General features: G+C 36.7%; 1 protein-coding gene across 1 annotated transcript in view; it reads left to right on the top strand.

Moving 5' to 3' along the window:
* Window positions 1-15,475, top strand: part of LOC138175697 (lamin tail domain-containing protein 1-like) — an 88,841-nt gene that overhangs the window by 20,867 nt on the left and 52,499 nt on the right. The window lies entirely within an intron of this gene.

Raw genomic sequence — 15,475 nt, 5'->3', positions numbered from 1 at the left:
GAACTATACAAACATACCATTCTAAAACTAAAGAAGTTTGGCCTTTCTTGACTCCCTTATATGAATTTTGTCATCTCTCTTTCTCTAGATTGAGATTTAAATGAAACTGGAAGTAAAGTTTATCTAAAAGCTTGTTTGAACCAATCCAGGTATTCCTCTGTAGTAATCCCAAAGGAATCCAGGCAATTTAATTTGGTTCTCAATCCCTTTCTTTTTCTGTCAGTGGAATGTAAATATACCTCCTTTCAAATTCTGCCTTACTACTTATTTTACCTGATTTCTTTGTTGTAATCATCAAATGGCATTCATTCATGGCACCCTCCCACCTACTTCCACTATTCCTGAGGAATGGCCAACTACTTCTATTCTTTGCTCTTCAATTCCAGTAACTAAAATTTTTACTAGGGCATATCTAAAAAATACCTTTTATTCTTCTGTGCTTATTGCTACACATAAAATAGTCACATATAAAAATATCACTAGGAGAACACTAAGGATTATGCTAATAGTAATAGCTAAAAGCATCAACTTGGCTACTAAGTCAATTAAAACATACCTCACTTCTCTGTTTTACTTGACTTTTGAAGATCTAGTTTAAGGTGAACAAATGATAGATCTGGTTTGTTAGATCTAGTTTGAAACTTTTTTGTAGAATGGGACAATTGACCAATTACATTTGAATATGTTTTAATAATGAGCACAAATCAAATAGAAATAAATCTTTTAAAATTTTATTATGCCTAAGAATAACATGTTATACTTGAAAATACATCCAGGTAAACTCCTTTCTACTTTTCTGTGGAAAGAACTGTCTACTGCAAAGGATTTTAAATCCAATTTTCTCACAGAACAAAGTAAATGTAGTTGTGACTTTTGACAGAGAAAACACCTTGTAATTGGTAATTTCCTGGATTCAAATATAACTCAAGGTTACTGCCTAAAACCATGGTTTTTGGCAAGGATTAATAAACAATACAAGAAAAATGCTAGTTTTTCTATAAATCCAGATGAACCCAGGCTTACAGGGAGCTTCTTTGGATGAAAAGACAAACTCACTCATTTCCTGCAAAGATATGAAAAAGACCACAGGACGGTATGGGCAGAATCTAATTTCACTTTTTTTGTTTGTTTGTTTTATTATTTTTTTTTCCAATTTTATTTATTTATTTTTAGTTGTCAACATTCATTTCCACAAGATTTTGAGTTACAAATTTTTCTCTCCCCATCTCTCCCCTACCCCCCAGTCCAAAATAGTGAGCCTACTGAATACCCCTTCCCCCAATCTGTTCTCTCTTATATCCTCCCCCATCCCCCCACCCCTAACTTTCTAGTAGGGCAAGATGGATTTCCATACCCCAGTGCCTGTATATCTTATTTCTCAGTTGCATGTAACATGTGTTAATATTTGTTTTTTGAAACTTTGAGTTCCTGAGTCTTTCCCTTCTTCCCTCCTTACCCACCCCCAGTGGGAAGACAAGCAATTAAACATAGGTTATACATGTGTAGTTATGCAAAATATTTCCATAGTAGTTATATTGTGAAAGACTAACTGTATTTCCCTCCATCCTATCTGCCTGCCCACTTATTCTATTTTCTACATTGATCCTGTCCCTTTTCAAAAGTGTTTACCCTCTCCCTCTGCCCTCCCTTCTATCACCCCCCCCCCTTATCCCCTTCCCCCTCTGCTTTCCTGTAGGGTAAGATACCCAATTGAATGTATATGTTATTCCCTCCTTAAGCCAAATTCAATGAGAATAAGGTTGACCCATTTCCTTTCACCTTCCTGCTCTTCCCCTCCATTGTAACAGTGTTCTCTTGTCTCTTTTATATGAGATAATTTACCCTAATCTATCTCTCCCCTTCTCCTCCCAAAATATTCCTCTCTCACCTCTTAACTTTATTTTTAAGATATCATCCCTTCATATTCAACCTATCCTGTACCCTTTGTCTAAGGATACATGTACACACATATGCACACACTCACATATATTTATACACACATACCCTTCTATACATACATGTATATATATGTATACATATATACATAAACCCTTCAACTATCCTCATATTGAGAAAAGTCTCATGAGTTACAATTATCATTTTTCCATGTAGGAATGTAAATAGTTCAACCTTAATAAGTTCCTTATGATTTCTTTTTCCTGTTTACCTTCTCATGCTTCTCTTGCTTCTTGTAATTGGAAGTCAGATTTTCTGTTCAGCTCTGGTTTTTTCATTAAGAATGCCTTAAAGTCCTCTATTTCACTGAATGACCATATTTTCCCCTGAAGCATTATGCTCAATTTTGCCGGGTAGGTGATTTTTAGTTTTAATCCTAACTCCTTTGACCTCCAGAATATCATAGTCCAAGTCCTTCGATCCCTTAATGTAGAAGCTACTAGATCTTATGTTATCCTGATTGTATTTCAAAAATAGTAAAATTGTTCCTTCCTGGCTGCTTGTAATATTTTCTCTTTGACCTGGGAACTCTGGAATTTGGCTATGATATTCCTAGGAGTTTTCTTTTGGGGATCTGTTTCAAAGGTGATCAGTAAATTCTTTCAATTTCTATTTTGCCCTCTGATTCTAGAATATTGGGGCAATTTTCCTGGAGAATTTCTTGAAGGATGATTCTAGGTTCTTTTTTTTGATCATGGCTTTCAAGGTAGTTTTGTGTTTCCACAATATTCAAATTATTTCTTCCTGGCTGTTTGTAATATTTTCTCCTTGACCTGGGAACTCCAGAACCTGGCTATAATATCCCTAGGAGTTTTCTTTATGGGATCTTTTTCAGGAGGTGATTGGTAGATTCTTTCAAACTCTATTTTGCCCTCTGGTTCTAAAACATCAGGGCAATTTTCCTTGAGAATTTCTTGAAGTATGATTCTAGGTTCTTTTTTTTATCATGGCTTTCAGGTAGTCCAATAATTTTTAAATTATCTCTTCTGGATCTATTTTCCAGGTCAGTTGTTTTTCCAATGAGATATTTCACATTGCCTTCAATTTTTTTTCATTTGTTTGGATCTGTTTAATAGTATCTTGATTTCATATAAAGTCACTAGCCTCCATTTCCTCCAATCTAATTCTGAAGGAATGATTCTCTTCATTGAGCTTTTGAGATTCTTTTTCCATCTGGCAAATTCAGCTTTTTAAGGCATTCTTTTCCTCATTGGCTTTTTGAGCCTCTTTTGCCATTTGAGTTAACCTATTTTTTTAAGGTGTTATTTTCTTCAGTCAGGTTGTTGACTCTCATTTCATAATTTTCTTGTATCATTCTCATTTCTCTTCCCAATTTTTCCTCCACTTCTCTTATTTGGTTTTCAAAATCTTTCTTAAGCTCCTCTATGACCTGTAACCAATTTATATTTTTCTTAGAAGCTTTTGGTGCAGGAGTTGTGACTTCATTGTCTTCCTCCTGTTCCATGCTTTCATCCTGCTTGTCCCCAAAATAGGAGTGTAAAGTCGGATAGCTGAGCTTGCTTTTCTTCCTTTGCTTGCTCATGTTGCCACTCAATTAACTGACTTTTGAGCTTTTTGCCACAATAGGACACAGAGGGGGGAGCTTTGTCCCAAATCACTGGGGTTTTCTCAGCTGCCGAAGATATTAGTTGGCTGCCCTCTCTGAAGCCTCCACATGCTCTGGCAAACTGGTGACACACCCCAGGACTTCCACCTAGACAGCAATCCAGATCCAAGCAGGCTAAAGCAAGAGTGATTACCCTTCAGACTGGTCGCTTGGCTCCCTACAATCAGCAGGCCAGGAGCTCTGAAGCAGCTAGCTGCAGCAGCTGCATGGCTGCAGATCCTCAGCCACTTCTCACCCTGGGGGGCAAAGGCTGGACTGCACTCCTGAACTCCCAGTTCCTGCAAAGTCTACACTGACCTCTCACTTTGTCTTTGGCATCTATGAGTTGATAATTCTGGAAACTGCCACAGCTGCTGGTGATCTGAAATCCCTCCAGCTGAAGCTGGTTGTGGCCACCCTGAGGCTAAAACCAAACAGTAACAACAGCAGGAAATATGGCTTCTAGTAAATGAGTTGAGGCAGCTATGAATAAATACTGAAAATAAAGGAAAATGATCCAACATCTAATGAAAAACAGGACATTATGGAAGTTGAAGAGAACATGGAACCACAACACTCTGTTCTTAAGTGGTTTAAATGAGAAATAAGAATTATGACAGCTGGATTTATGTCCCTGCACAGCAAAAATAATGAGTAGAATAGAAAAACTTGAATCTGCAATGGCAAACTTCACCAAAGAAACAAGAGAGAATAATAGATTGAGAATGCAAATAAGTAGAAGAGAAGGACAACCTAGGAGAAGAGAAGTAAAAAACATTAAAAGAAAATATACTCAATATGAAAGTAAAACAAACTGATCCCAAAGATAGAATACACTGACACAACCTAAGGATCACACATCTCCCAGAAGAATATGACAATACAAGAAATCATAGTATCATAATGAAAGAAATGACAGAAGACGGGGCAGAGCCAAGATGGCGGAGTAGAAACAGGACTTCTGCATAGCTCCCACATCCACCTCTTCCAATTCATGTAAAAAATTACTCTAAACAAACTTTGGAGCTACAGAATCTGAAAAATGACAGATAGAAGCTAACCTCCAGCTGAAGACAGCCTAGCAGGCCAGCAGGAAGGGGCCAACACAGCACTCTTGGAGCCTAGCCCAGCACCGAGTGAGCCAGAGGTTTTAGCCTCAGGGTGGCCACAACCAGCCGTCAGCTGGAGTGACTTCAACATTTCCATGTGGTCATCCAGCATGTACTTTTAAGGACCCCTCACAATGGAGCTCCTGGAATAGCCAATTCCAATTTTGGGCAGCCCTGATTCGTAGTCTGTGTCTTTATATTGAGCCAAAGATTGCTTCTACAACTTTGTTGCATTCCTCTTTTCTCCAATTCAAATAAAATGTCTTAATTCTTCTATATGACAGCTCTATAAATGCTTGAAGATGATCTTCCCCCTAACTTTCTGAACTAGCATTCACAATTCCTTTGACTGATCATCAAGCAGCATATTTTCCAGTCCATCTTGCTGACATTCTTCTTTGATCATACCCTAGCTTATCAATATATTCTTTTAATATATGACACCCATGATGGGATGCAATAACCTGGATATGGTTTAGCTAGAGAAGACAACAATGGGATTATAAACTTCCTTGTTCTGAACACTATGCTTCTATTAATACAGCCAAATGTTGTATTAGCTTTTTGAGCCACCATTTTTGACCCACTAATTTTAGCAGTCTCAGTGAGTTTGCAGTCTACTAAACTGTCCAGATATTTTTTCCACAAACTTTTAGCTACCTATGTCTCCCCCTATTCTGTGCTTTTTCACTCCTTTGTGTCAAAGTGCAGGGCTTTATATTTCCCCTATTATGCTTCATCTAATTGCTCTAGCCTTTTTAGCATCCTACCTAGTATTCTAATAATTTCCTCACATGAATATAGCTCCACTACCTGCTTTGTCTAGTCTGTTCCTTTTGAATAAAGCATACCCTTCCAAAGTAATAGTGTAGTCATGAACCCCAATCCCACCAAATCTTGGTGATATCTGTATATTCAGGTTTTTTAATATTATAATTATCAACTTGATCATCATCAGAACAACAAATAATCAAATACACATACAAAATAAAGAGTCAAATCTTTAAACCTGTACCTTCTAACAAGGCAGAATCAAGTAAATTACCTAATAGCAGATAAGCAAATAATGCTTTTCTTCTGTGCCTGCCTCTAAGTCTGTCTAAAATTGTTAGTCCAGCTTTATTTTCCTTCTTTAGAAGTGTTTTTTTTAAGTGAAGAATGTGTATAATGAGTTCTAGTTCTTCTGATCCCAAAGTTCATCTCTTCATAAAGTTCTTTCTATATTATCTGGTATGCTTTGCATTTATAAGTTTTGGTATAATAATATTTTATTAAATTAATATACCTAATTTATTCAACCATTCTCCAGTTGTTGAACATGTTTCCCATACCTGGGAATGGTCTCCCTCCTCACCTCCACTTCTCAGAATCCCTGGCTTCTTCAGAATTTAGTTCAAATGATACCTTCTGCAGGAGATCTTTCTTTCTCCCCTCACCTGCTACTGCCTTCCCCTCTAAAGCTATCTTCCATCCAATAAATATATGTGTATATATTATATGTGTATATATCCATTTATGTACACGTTATCTGCTCCAGTTAGGATTTAAGCTTCTTGAAGGCAAGGACTGTTTTTGTTTATTCTTTGTATGCCCAGCACTTGGCACAAGAATTGGCACGTAAGTGTGTAACAAATATTTGTCAGATTGATTACTAGATTGTTTCCTTTTTAACCATTACAATATATTAACTGTCAATAATTTTGTACATATTTTTTTTCCTTTTAATGATACATTTGGGGAAAAGTTTATGACCCTTACCTTACTGATCACCAAAATGCTTGCAGTACTTTTACCAGCTTATCAGTAAATTAAGAGCTCTTGTTTGCCTTAGTCCTATAAATAATTTTTGTTTTTATTTCACTGTTTTTGGTCATTCTAGTGACTATAAGGTTGTATCTATATAAATATGCTTTGTTGACATTATTGCCTTAATGGTACATGTAGTGATTATCAGTTTGTATTTTTTTCTTGAGATATTTTCTGTTCATGTCCTTTGAGGATTGTTCTATTGGAGAGCATGTATTATTAGTCTTAGAAATATGTTATCAGTTATATAGATTCTGGATATCAGATCTTTAGATGATATGCTTATTAAAATATATAACAATATATATAATGTTTCTTTTCTTTTAATTTAGATACTGCTTTTTGTTATTTAGAAACCTTTATCATTGTATAATCAAACCCATTGGTTTTGTCCCAAATGACAAGTATTTGTTTGATTAAATATATCTTTTCTCTCCATAGTTGAAACAAAGATATTATTCCTTTTTATAAAGTCAAATTTGCTTGCCAGCTTAGTTCACTTTGCTTATTTTTCATAATTTTTTCATTTTATATAAAAATAATGAAACCATGGTTTTATTCCTACATCCACTTCTTTAAAGGTTTTAGGAACTGGAAATGTGAATTTATTTATCCCTAGCAAGTGTTCTAAACCAGGTGAACAAGTTTGCATTGTGGACTTTTGAATCCTTGCTTACTTTTGATTGTTTCTCCTTAAATGTAAATGGGTGAGACTAGAAATAGGACTGAATTTACATACCAGAAGGCATCTCTTTTTTCTCACTAATATGTTTATGAAAAGCCTTTGAAATCTTTTTGTTGCTTCAAAGGACAAAGCCCAACTTTTTACCTGGTTAATAATTTCTCTAACTTATGATGCAAATACTTAAACATATCATAATCATAGAATACCACAGACTGCCTACAAATGACTTTACTAAGAAAGGCTGTGTCGGGGTGGCTAGGTGGTGCAGTGAGTGAAGCGCCGGCCCCAGAGTCAGGAGGACTTGAGTTCAGTTCTGGCCTCAGACACTTAACACACACACACACACAAAACTAGCCATGTAACCTTGGGCAAGTTACTTAACCCCAATTGCCCTCCAAAAGGCCAAAAAAAAAAAAAAGTCTGTGTCCTGTAGACAAAGGACCTTTGAATTTAGAATCTGAAGATTTGGGTTCAATACTGGCTCTCTTAGTCACTAGTTATGTGAACTTAGGCAGGTGACTTTATTTTTTACTTTGGTTTCTTCATCTTTAAAGTGGGAATAGTAATACTTGTACTACAGCCACTTTTAATTTTTGCCCAAGTTTCTTCCATTGCAAACAGGAATAATAATAATATTTTCAGTACTTACTTCACAGGATTATTGTGAGCAAAATACTTATATAAACCTTCTAAATAAGAATTATTATTAATACTAAAGTCAATCAAAGAAAAGATAAAGAATCCTACTTGGTTAGGGGTGGCCAGGTGGTGCAGTGAGTAAGACCACCGGCTCCGGCGTTGGGAGACCTGGGATCAGTTCCAGCCTCAGATATTTGGCATCCACACAGAAAATAACTGGCCATGTAACCTTGAGCAAGTTACTTAACTCCAATTGCTTAAAATATAAATAAATAAATGATAAATTTTAAAAAATAAAAAAAAAGAATCCTATTTGGTGAAAGTTCCTATCCTTAATGTCAAGGCAGTTTTACAGAAAATCTTAGGAAACAAGGGAAGAATATATTGGTTTTTCCTGTCTTTTGAGGACATGGGGGCAGAGGAAGAAAGTCAAGACTTCTGATTTCCTTAATATTGGGGAGCTGAGAGATTGTGTTTTTCCCATAGTTCTTCCTCAGACACATAAAAAGTAGGTAATTGTGGATGAATATAAAAATTAGCATGTTTACATGTCTGAAGAGTTTCAAAAATGCTGAAAATCTGAGGTTGACAACAAAGACAATAAGAAGGTTTTGTTTTCTTTTTGTATATGACACAGGATTTTAACTCAGACCCTTGTTGATTCCAAGATTGGCCCTCTTTCTTTCTAACACTGTTGTCTTGGGGATAAAATGTCTCTAAAAAGCAAAATAAATTCTATTTACTAATTTGAGAGAAAGAGGAGAAGAGAGTGGAACATACACACATATATATGAAAAAATATACATACATACATATATATATATATATATCAATGAGAGTCCATTTCATCATCTGTTACATAATGCTGCTGTTTTGGCAGACACAAGATGGCACAAATACCTCCTTTCTATCCTTTCTGTATATAATGGCCAAGTATGCCACCTTGGACCAACTACACTCTCTAATACTCAGTTATTAGCAGTAGCACCCAAGTTGGTTTTCTGGTGCCTCCCTATTGGTGACTGTCTATCATAGTCTCTCTCAGATTGAGCCACTCTCAGATGAAGACTCCTCCATGCCCTATTTTCTGAAGCTAAAGAGTCTTTCTTTTAAGTATTTTATTACTTTAAGAAACTTAGTACTGAGTACTACCACAGGGGCAGTTACAAAGGGCAGTTAAATGGGACCTGTTTATGTAAGATTTTAGACATCTTAATAGTTTATCCTGGTCTTAGATAGATGTGACTGGGCCTTACTCTTATCTAGTTTCCTCTCTGAACCCTATGACTAAACCTCCTCTTCCCAATGTTGTCTTGGAATCCAGATGACCTAATCCTGGTTGGATGGTAGGGAAAGATTATCTAGCTTTAATTTTAGCAAGCCTTCTACACATCTTCACCTTTCCAGGAATCTGTTTTCCTAACCTAGCTCTGGTTTAGCTCCTTCACCTCAGGCTTGTTGACTATAGACCTAAAAAAAAGGAGCCCTAGAACCCTTGCTCCTTAGATAGGAAAGAACTTTTCTTTATTTGTCCTCCTATTACTTCCCAAGCTTCATGCAAGTTCTAAGACACCAAGTTTCTGGGTAAATTAAAATTAGTTTTATTGACTACATCTAGAAAACAGTCAACAAAAACAGACTCGTCCCCTCGGCAGCCAAAGAGAGCGAACCTGTTGAACCTTCAATATTTATTAAGTCTTTTGAAAAGGGGGTGCACCTGAGGATGAAAATCAACTCTGATTAGACAACAAGTAATGAGAGAGAATCAATACTATAATGAGAGGTGGGCTGTATTAAAATGAGGGTTATCCACTTGGATCATTCATGTCCTGGTCAAAGAGACTTATCAATCTCCATATCTGTCTGATAAAAGAGAGGATCCACATTCCCCCAGACCTGTCTGAGCAAACAGTGAGCAGGAATGCAACCTTTAGCCTAAACTTAGTATTTTTTTGCTGTCTTTGATTAGATCTCAGCCATTCTGGCTGGGTAAGTCTTTTAGAAAGATTTCCCACACCAGTTGATTTCTGGATGAGGAAGTAGAAAAGGGGGGAAAACTTGGTCCTAATACAATAATTAGTTGTTAAAACCAGAAAGAAATAATCATTTCTCACATGCTTATATGCAGCTTACAACATACACACCTTTAGCTGTGAAACTTTGTAACTCTAACCTTGGAAGTTTTCTATTGCTCTTCTCTGTCCTGGATAATTTGTCTAAAGTAAATGCATATGCACTAGACAGATAGAACAATGATTATCCTGTAGGTGAAATGGCTTTGTTAATGTCCCCACCTATAGCCTTTCACTGCTTCATTCACCAGTATGCTCCTTTGGATGTCAGTTTTCATGCTCTCATCATGGGAAAGGAGCTACAGAACCAGACGCCGACTAACTCCCAGTGCCCAGCTTAGTCTAAGTCTTTCCTCAAATTTACCTCACCTTCTCAAGCAAGCTCACCCTCTCATTCCACAAACCAGGAACATCTTACTATTGATATGCTCCCTCTCTCCCAAGCTCTAGAGGGGAAAACATTAGTCTTCTGTCTTTTGTCCTAGGTTTTCTGGGTTTTTAAAGCCAGTCCTTGGGAAATAGTATGGACTTGCTGTGTGATTTTATTGATTCTGAATAAGGAAGCACTGCTGTTTCTTCTGTTTGTGCACATTATATTGCACTTTACTGGTTCATTCTCTTTCCAGACCAATTAACTTTTGTCAGATCCTCCCTCCTGAGTTATGTCTTCAAAGTGTAGCTGTTGTATATTGTAGGAATTAATTACTAGATGGGGCACAGTTCTGTGACCACAAACTGAACACTTTCCCCTGGCCAGCTGCCTGGCAAATTCATGCACTGATCATGAGAGGGACCTGGCTTGAGTTAGTGGACAGATCATCACAAATCCATCCCTATTGTGATGATAAAGCAACTCAAAGTATAACCATACCCCATGAGAGTGCCTTTATACCTAGATCATGCACCCATTTAGACTTGATTTTGGTATATGGTGTTAGATAATGGTCTATGCCCAGTTTCTGCCATACTATGTTCCAGTTTTCCCAGCTGTTTTTGTCAAATACTGAGTTCTTATCCCCAAAACTGGGGTCTTTGGGTTTATCAAACAGTGGATTACTATAGTCATTGACTGCTGAGTCTCGTGTACCCAATCTATTCCATTGATCCACTACTCTATTCCTCAGCCAGTACCAAGTAGTTTTGAGGATTGCTGCTTTATAATACGGATTAAAATCTGGTATAGCTAGGCCACCTTCCCTAGCATTTCTTTTCATTAATCGGTTGGTATTATGGACCTTTTGTTCTTCCAAATGAATTTTGTTACCATTTTTTCTAGCTCTATAAAGTAATTTTTTGGTAGATTGATTGGTATGGCATTAAATATGCAATTTAATTTAGGTAAAATTGTCATTTTTATTATATTAGCTTGACCCAGCCTCAAGCAACTGATGTTTTTCTAGTTAGTTAGATCTGACTTTATTTGTGTGAAGTGTTTTGTAATTGTGTTAATATAGATCCTGGGTTTGTTTTGGCAGATAGATTCCCAAATATTTTATACTGTCTACAGTGACTTTAAATGGAATTTCTCTTTCTATTTCTTGCTGTTGGACTTCGTTAGAAATATATAGGAATGCCGAGGATTTGCCTGCAAAGTTAATACAATCAGGCAGAGAGTTTACACTGCTCAGATGATCTTCAATGGCAGCTATGCTATGGTGGAAAGATACCTGAAGGGGGGCATCTCAAGAGCCCTGGGTTCTGGTTCTAGTCTTGACACTGCTATTAGCTTTCAGGGTGATACTGTCCAAGTCATTTCATTTCTCTTCGCCTGTTTCCTTATATGTAAAATGAGATGGTTGGATTAAAATTTGGAACTCAAAGTCTTATAAAAGTGAATGTTGAAAACTAAAAATAAATTTTTAAAAAACATTAAAAAAATAAAGTTACCAATGATAAAATAAATTTTACCTAAGTGGTCCTTTCCAGTTTAAATAATCTATGATTCTATAAAATTTTCTATTCATTTCTTGAGACCACATTTTTAAAAGGGGCAAATGGCAAACTGGGATGTTCAGAGGAAGGTTTCTGGAATAGTTAGGGGATTTAAAGCCATGCTATACATGGTTTTATGTATATGTTTATTTACCCTAGAGTAAAGGAAACTGAAAAGAAACATAGTGCCTTTAGGTATTTGAAATGCTGTCATATGGAAAGATTAGACTTATTCTATGTAGCTCCAGGGAGCAGAACAAGGTAGAAGTTACAGAAACACAGATTTGAACTTAATTGTGTGGGAAAACATTGTAACAATTGGAGCTATAAAAAATGTGGTGCAGGGGTATCTAGGTGGCACAGTGAATAGAGGCCCAAGCCTGGAGTGAGGAAGACCTGAGTTCAAATCCGGTCTCAGACACTTAACACTTACTAGCCATGCAACCTTGGGCAAGTCACTTAACCCCAATTGCTCTGCCTTCCCCTCCTCCAAAAAGCAAAAAAAAAAAAAAAGTCAAGTGATTAACAAAGTCCACTTCCCTTAAGGTGAATGTAAAGATAAAAAAAAAGGCACAGCCTCTGTCCTCAAAGAATTTATACTACTATAGGAAAGATAAGACATACAAAATTAAATAGAACACAAAATAAAATATAAATACAAACAAAGTGGTATGATAATTCTAAGAATAATAACACTGCCTTTGGCAAGGGGAGGCAAGGAAAGCTTTATGAAAAGAGTGGACTATGAGCTAAGCCTTAAAATTTTCAATAGACAGAAATGTGGGTGTGGTGAAGGAAGTTACTATAGGCACTGGCATCCTGATGGAAACAGGAAAGCACAGAACATGTTTAGGAGATGATATGTAATCTAGTTTGGCTATGTTAAACATAGGCCAAGTATATGAGGTTATGCACTACTGTACTGACAAGGGAGGTGAGGTTGGAGTTAAACTGCACAGGGCCACAAATAATCAGGGCAATACCTAAACTTTAGACTTTATTCATTTTTGCATTTTGCATTTTTTCATATTCTTCACAATGCTTTGCAAATAATTAATATTGAGATATTTGTTGATAATGATGCAAAGAAGTGTCTGCATTAGGAGAGTTTCACTTAAATAATCAGAAAGAATTCACTATTGATGAGATATTATTGTCTTCATTAAGTATCAGTATAATCCACTGCCAGTACTTGTATTTTATTTTCATAGGCTCTTAGATCTCAAACTAAAAAGGACAGATTGATGCTTATTAAGAACAAACATGTAATTGATGAGTCCAGAGATGTTCTGCTATAGCAGAGTACCTCTCCAGAGGATGGGAGATAAACAAGGGTAAGGGAAAAAATTATTGGAATAAGCACCATTGTGTTTGCAGTTGCAATTAAGGTATGGTTCCATAAACTTTGAGGCATAATGAGCTCTTTGACAAGCTTAGAATAGCAAATTAAATGGCCAATAATAAATGTCTGTTTCTTTGCTGAAGGCCATGTGTGACCAGCACACCCAGCCTATTCTAACAGGATAAAAAGAGGACCTAAGTAATATCCAAGGGATTAAAAGGGGCATTTGAGGATTTAGGTCCCCTGACAAGATAGCCAAGGGGAAAAAAACTGGGCTATTAGGATAGACTGAGAAAATTTATCCACAGCTAAACTGAACCATCCAGAATTAGATGAAGCAATAATCAGGAACCAAGGCAAACTGAGAACCCAGATGCTGTAGAAGTTTCCTTTTGTACCCTTGCCTTTGTTTCTACTTAGCTTTCCTAGTAAACTCATTCATTCAATCAGCATGTACTTATTAAACAGCAAATATGGCAGATTCAGGTGCTGGGGATGCAAAACCAAAATATCACCTACCCTCAAAGAGTTTCCATTCTATTAGGGAAAACAATATGTATTCATAATTTGGGGAAAGGGGGACTTTTAGTAGGAGAATAAGGAAAGTCCTCATATAGAAGCTAGCATTTGAGCTGAACTTTGGAGGAAGCTAAGAATTCTAAGTTGAGGAGAGAAAGCATTCCTGGCATGGGGTATAACCTCTACAAAGGCATAGAGGTGGAAGACAGAATATTGTGGATTAGAAATGTCAAATAGGCTGGTATGGCTGAAACATGGAGTACTTGAAGAAGAGTGATATGTAATAAGCCTGGGACAATAGACTGGAGCCAGCTTGTGAAAGTCCTTAAATGTCAAGTGGAGATATTTGTATCTCATCTTAAAGGCAATTGGAAATCATTAAAGCTTTTTGAGTGGCATGGTCAGACCTGTACTTGAGGAATATCACATCAGCAGCCACATAAAAGTTAGACTGGAGAGAAAAGATTTGAATCAGGAAGGCTAATTAGGAAGTTAGTAGTCCAAGCAAGAGGTAATGAAGGAATGAACTAGAGGACTACTAGGGATTCAGAATCTTCTGGAAGAAACCGTGTTTTGGTGGATTCTAGAAGATAGAAATAGTACAAGAGGAAGTGGTCTAAGACAAAGGGAAATGTATTAACTGTGGAATAGAGGTTGAATAGAGCACAGTTGGAAACAATAGTATATGTTATTTTTAAATCAACTGTTCTGGCCTAGAAAAGTAGTATCACAAAACTTTGCTATCCAATCATAGCTTAGAAGGGAAAATTTCAAAAAGAAAAATCTTCAGTGGATTCCTGCAATGCTAGAACATACAAACAACAGAGATCCTAGAAGAGGTCCCACAGATCTAGCTTCCTGGGGTCTCCTGTATTTAAGAATGAAAAAACTCCTAAGTTTTTTTCCAGAGTCATAGTACTGTTAGAATAATTATCTACTCAAATCCATAGCTCACTATCCCTCATTAATGTTTCTTGTACCAAATCAAGCCAATTCACTAAGACTTCTAATCAAAGGTGTTTAATCAAATAGAATAACAAAAGCAGAATTTAATTAGGTATTAAAACTTCTCTGCTTGCCCTTATTCCCAAATGACTGCCACTTTCATACATGTCCCCTGAGGGATACTCATCTCATTTCCCTGGTAATTGCTCTGTCTCATCACCAACATAATAGGAAGGAGATTTCCTCAGTCACTCAGTGAGGGTATAAGGATGCTGAGCTTCTCTTTATGGAAACAAGATATTCACTGAAATCCCAGGCTGGTTCTGAGCCCTCTGAACCTCAGCACAAGAACCAGAGAAGATGCTAGAGCTCAGAACACACATGCCATTTTCTACACATCTCTTCCCTGGCTAAGTCCTATGTTTTACCAACTCTGACTCTTATTCTTCTTGAAACCATCTTCTTAGCCGTGTATATATCTACTCTGTATAGAGTACCACAAATGTTTATTAAACAGTTGTTTTAGAATTCTTCTCAAGCACACAAATATGATAAATGTGGCACTTGGCCTATTGTAAAAGCTTTGTTAAACCTTGAGCTCCAAGGTTGTTTGAAATGCTTCTTCCTCTGTCTCTGGGGAGAAACACTCCTCTGGTTGGAGTAGCATAAGAATAGAAATTTATTTAGTTGCAGACGTGTCACCATCCAGTGGGGAAGGAAAAGAAGGGGAAAATAAACTCATCAGGGAAACAGAAAATGGAAACACACTCAGATCTAACACATCCCAAAACTCCTCTCAGTTGACATTTTATTTATTTAAACTGCTTTGATAAATAATGAGCAATCAGCTATGCAAGGTGTTTT

Source organism: Petaurus breviceps, unplaced genomic scaffold, assembly GCF_028583685.1.
Source record: "Petaurus breviceps papuanus isolate PSGF00001 unplaced genomic scaffold, PetGlider_PUasm1.0 79, whole genome shotgun sequence".
Classification (NCBI taxonomy): domain Eukaryota; kingdom Metazoa; phylum Chordata; class Mammalia; order Diprotodontia; family Petauridae; genus Petaurus; species Petaurus breviceps.
Note: the sequence above shows the minus strand (reverse complement) of the source record. Positions and strands in the feature narration are given on the sequence as shown.